Source organism: Rattus norvegicus, chromosome 14 (assembly GCF_021556685.1).
Source record: "Rattus norvegicus strain SHRSP/BbbUtx chromosome 14, alternate assembly SHRSP_T2T, whole genome shotgun sequence".
In the NCBI taxonomy this organism is placed as follows: domain Eukaryota; kingdom Metazoa; phylum Chordata; class Mammalia; order Rodentia; family Muridae; genus Rattus; species Rattus norvegicus.
This window is the reverse complement of record NC_141547.1, coordinates 9,004,182-9,009,894: the sequence shown is the minus strand read 5'-3', so window position 1 is coordinate 9,009,894 and position 5,713 is coordinate 9,004,182.

Here is a 5,713-nt window from a genome sequence, read left to right as displayed (position 1 = left end):
ATGAAGTAAGAGAACGGCAGCTGGTGAACATGACCGGGACAGTTGTAAGAATATATTTAATATATATGTACACCCATTGTGTTTTCAGGTAACAAGAGGAGTGCAGCACAATTTTCCTCTTCTTAAAGCACGGTCATTTAAACATGAACCTGGAGCATTCAAAATAGAAGTCAGGTTGTCAAGGCAGAAGCAGGGCGAAGGAGTGTCAGGTGGCCACGGGAACCTTTGTTTTTCTGAAAGGAAAGTCTCAAGGAGGAAGAGAACTGGCAGGTTTTATCCACCATATTTAGAGCTGCAGCTGGGATTGGGTTTTTTTTTTTTTTTTTTTTTGTTGTTGTTGTTGTTTTCTTTTTTTCGGAGCTGGGGACGGAACCCAGGGCCTTGCACTTGCTAGGCAAGCGCACTACCACTGAGCTAAATCCCCAACCCCGGGATTGTTTAAGTAGCAGCCACCAACTGTTTTAGCTCTTGAAGCGCTGCGGGTGCTGACTACTCTGAGTACCAACAGTAGGCTCAGGATTCTTTTTTTACCTGTATTCACGATAAAACAATGTTTGGGGTTTTGAATTTCTGTTAAAAGCGCTTCCCGTTTGTTACATGTAACAGACATGATGCTTTGTTTACAGCCTTTGTTTAATAAAACGTGCTTAGAAGTTTTTTGTTTTTGTTTTTTTTTAAAGATTTGTTTATTTGTTATATGTAAGCACACTGTAGCTGTCTTCAGACACACCAGAAGAGGGCATCAGATCCCATTACAGATGGTTGTGAGCCACCATGTGGTTGCTGGGGTTTGAACTCAGGACCTCTGGAAGAGCGGTCAGTGCTCTTAACCGCAGAGCCATCTCTCCAGCCCTGACTTAGAAGTTTTAAGTGCAGTCAACAAAAAGGAAATGGATATGTGATTTTGAGATGAAAGTTAGTCTTAAAATGTAAATAAAATACAGAATGCGTCTTCAGGAAAAAAAGTTACGGAAAGCCAGAATGCATGTCTGTCCCTGTTCTAATGACCTGGTACCTACAGGCTGTGGTCCTTTCTTCATGTTGGGGAGCTTAACTCCACAATCACAGGCGAGGCGATTAAGATCAAACTGGCCTCAGAATTTAACCACAGCCATGAAGTAGTCATTAGCTTAACTCCCCCTCGCCCCATGGAATCCACTCCAGCTTATGTTAGGAAGCCTGCTAGTTCAGCAGGAACCTTGGTTAGCAGAGAAGCCCTGGCCACCCCTGTCTGTTCCTGTCCATTTCTTCAAGTACTTATGCTTGTTTCTGAATTCGAAGGAACTTCCTCTTGAGGCTTCGTGGCCTTCAATGACTGCTCTGGGATGAAAGAAACAAGAAGTGTAGAGACTGCCTTTCCCACAGTTTGCCATCGGTTAGCTCATGCTGGCGGCTGTTTGCTTTGTTATCTTGGCCTGATCTTGGTCCTGAATGAGTGATCCCAGCAATGGAATGGGGAGGTCAAGCCAGGAACATCATGGGTTTGAGGCCAGATGGGCTAGACTGTGAAACTATGTCTTGTAAAGTAAAGGAGAGAGAGAGAGAGACAGACAGACAGACAGACAGACAGACAGACAGACAGACAGACAGAAGAGGTTGGGTGAGTGGGTTTGAGTTTTTATTTCACAAGGTAAGCCCCAAGTTGGTAGTTTTTGGTTGCTGTTTTTGTTGCTTTTGAGACAAAGGTCTCTCTACATAACCTTTAGAGTCTGGAACCCTGGCTGTCCCAGAACTCACTCAGTAGACCAGCTTGGCCTTACACTCACAGAGATCTACCCGCCTTTGCCTCTGGCTGTTGGGATTAAAAGTCTGTATGACCTAACTTGGTTTTTGGCATGTCCTGCGGGTCTCGTATCACATTGATGTTGACTATGCTTGGCTATTTACTGCTAAATGTGTAAGGCAATATCACTGAAGAATGCTTTAAATCTCATCTATAACCTGAAACAATAATGATTACACAATCACACACACACACACACACACACACACACACACACACACACAGCCACAGACACACACAAGTAGATACTCAATTTTATAGACTGGCTGGTTTGTGGCAGCATTATAAGTTGGTCCTGTCTTTTAAGAAGGCAGTGTTGGGGCCTGGAGAGATGGCTCAGTGGTTAAGAGCACTGACTGCTCTTCCAGAGGTCCTGAGTTCAATTCCCAGCAACCACATGGTGGCTCACAACCATCTGTAATGAGATCTGATGTCCTCTTCTGCTGTGTCTGAAGACAGCTACAGTGTACTCATATAAATAAAAATAAACTAATTTTAAAATAAAAGAAGGCACTGTTGACTATCTATCTATCTACTTATCTATCTATCTATCTATCTATCTATCTATCTATATTGACATAGAGGAATAAAAAATATGCTTATTCGTTGGCCCAGCAATTTCATTGTAATTGTTACATGTTATGCCTGTGTGTATCTTCTTTGCCTCTATTTAGTCCTGACCCTGAATGATTGAGTCCATGAGGGGAGAGGCCAGACAAGTTCTAACTCATGTACAACATCATGCTACCCAGAGTGGAGCACGAAGTTCCTAGTCCATCCTCTCAAGGGATACCTGGAGCTCCTGGAGAGCAGCACAAGATCAGGAGCTGCAACTGCTGGAAATTGTAGACTGGAGAGGGAGCGGTAGAAATACCATTTTGGTCACAAAAGGTTGGGTAGGTAGTGGATTTTCCTGCCCAAGGGTAACCTTTAGGAGCTGGGAATAGAGACAGTGGAGAAAAAGGGATAAAGACCAGTAGTGTAGCACTCGAGGTGACTTCAGCGATGACCCTCAAAGCCTTGACTTGAGATAGTTGAACCCTTTCTACTTTGCATATCTTTCAATATGTAAATATTCAAATCAGCTCACCTAGGCGGCTATGCTCCAGTTTCAACCTTTGGTTTACCTCCTTTGATAAGGATACCACCTTCCACATGTCAGCAAATAACCACACACACAATCTACTCATCGCTTCGGACAAGAGCCTAGTTCACCCCTCACTGGCCAGCCATCCCGTTGCAAGGGTTGCTGGCTTTGTCTCAGAAGTGCCTGCCTGCCCCACCCTCTTTCCACTTTCTTCCACCTCCACTGCCACACTGCTGTTCTGGGAACTGCTGCAAACACCTCCTTATTGCTTCCGAGTTTTCAAGTTATCCTTATCCTGGTTAGCCAGGACCATCGTCTAAAAATGCAAATCAAATTCTGTGCCACTCTAGCTGCTTCCCATGATGCCTGCTACCCACTGGTGCAGGCTTTCTGTGACTGAGACTGACCTGTTGGTCCTCAAGGCTTTGCCCTGCCTTTCCTCAAGTTTCCTGTTCAGTTCCCACAGAGCTCAAAACCCAACGGGAAGCAGCTCCCCGTTTAGCCGAGATCTTATCACTCGAGTGGGTTTGGGAAAGAACTTAACCTCAAAGGGACTGTTTTTCGTTCGTTTCTAGTCTGTTTAGAAGGTGTCCTCAAGAAACTAGAAGGAAAGATTTCCCGTCTTTCTTATCCTTATCAGTGCTACAATTGTGTGTGTGTGTGTGTGTTCTTGTGTTCCCACATTTTTTATTTTTTACACTTGTTCACTTGTGCTGTGTGTGTGTTGCAAATAAATAAATGTGAAAAGTTTATTTCACACATTTTTTATTTTTTACACTTGTTCACTTGTGCTGTGTGTGTGTTGCAAATAAATAAATGTGAAAAGTTTATTCTGGCTAAATGACAAGGCTACCTCAGTCAGTCAACAGGATCTCAAGTGAGACAGTGTGGATTGAAAAAGAAAAATGGACAAAATGAAAACATGACTCCAGCCCGTACCAAGGCTGAAGCCGCTTTCTCTCTCTCTACAGCCTGCTTTTATATCCCTTCTGGGTACATCCAAAACACATGGTCGGTTCTTCGATCGAAGACAGGTAATCAAGTGAAGTACTAGGAGATCACACAAGGTAGTAATTCAGCAACATAGTAAACACAGCCCCATGTCACTGTTTCTGATATTCTTATCTGAGCCTACTTCCTTGTCCCAGCCTAGTGACGGATGCCAAATTCCTAGAAGTGGCCCCAAAAGTTCTCAAGAGCTAAATATCACCCCAGGAGGGATTGGCCTTGTTGCTCTGGAGCCTGCAGTGAGACACCATCCCGCCATAGCTCAACCCAGGGCTTGGAGAAAGAAAACAGGAGACTAGGGTTCCTCGGTTCCCTTCCAGGGCATATTCTCCACATAGGACTTCCGAGGAGCCACCATCACAAGGGTTTGCCATCTCAGTGGTACTGAGCTGGGACCAAGGCAGCCTCAGATGGGCCTTTGAGAGACACTTGAGATCCAAAGTACCCAGCATGCATTTGTAAATTCAAGCTCTTGGTAGCAATTACATTGGTATTTCCTCTTATTCATCAAAAATCTGAATCACAGGAAATGTCCATTGCTCTGTGTTCTCGGGACTCCACCTGTGCCGTTCTCATGACTGCCACTGGTCCACATTTAAATTTTATTCTTTCGTGCAGTAGGAAGAAGAGAGACAATTTTAATATCTTCATCTCAAGGCTATACAGTTAAAACAATGCCACTTATCAAAAAGTTAATTTTCCCCCTGATCAATACAGGATACCTTCCTTAATACGTACTTCCGTTTTTTGTTCTACAGGTAATGATTTTATTCATCAACACTCTGAATGCATCAGACTTCTGTTTTTTATCATCGCTACGGTCACATGTGTGGTTAACCTCAGGCAAAACTTGTTGAGCCCAGAAACTTTATCCCCATTTTTTCAACTTCTCTGCTATGTCTACAGCTGTTTAAGCTTTAAGAAATGTTTCGGGAAGTGAGGGGTCCAGAGAGATGGCTCAGGAGTTAAGAACTCTTGCTCTTTTTGCTAAGTAAGGTCTGGGTTCAATCCCCAGCATCCACATGGTGGTTCACAGCCCCACAACCACACTTCCAGGAGTCTTGATGCCCGTTTGGCTACTGAAGACACCAGGCACACACATGATAGGTACCCAGACACACATGTGAGTAGAATAGTCGTAGACGTAAAAAATAATTTGAAATCTAAAAAAGAAATAAATAAGGAAAGAAATATTTAAGGGGCTAAAAGTATAGCCTAGTGGTAGAGTTCTTGCCCAGCGCAAACAGGGCTTTCGGTTAGATCCCCAATCTAAACCTTTGATCTCTCTTCGGTCACAGTGCTCTGGAATTGCAGGGCGTGGGAAGCCATGACTTTACGTTGTTTACTCGAAAGTTAAAAATCAGATAAAGAAAACAATCTTTCTTCTTTTGAACAGCAGTCTGCTGCTGCCAGGACACTATAATCTGAAGTACAAGGGTGGCATCCTTAAGCTGCTGACAGATAGGAATTAGTTGAACTCAAGCTTCTTCAAACAAAGGGGAAAAGGTCTTTGGGAATAGTAACTGTTGGCTCAATCAGCTATGGGGATGTGCAGGTAGCTTTCGGAACTCAACTCCCACGAGAGTTAGCTGAAGAGAGCCAGGGTCCTGGGGTACGGAGTGGAATCTCACCCTCACCAGTCTCCTCTCCTCTCACTCGCTGCCTGTGTGTTGTAGGCCAACTGTAGTAAAGACTTCATTCCAGAGGCCTGGGCAGAGGACACCCCAGCCATAGCAGGCGCTCGCTCTCGGTAAAACAAAACAAAACAGAGAAGAACTTTTTCCTTTCAATCTCTATAATTTTCAGAAATCATTTGCATTGGCTTGATTTAGGTC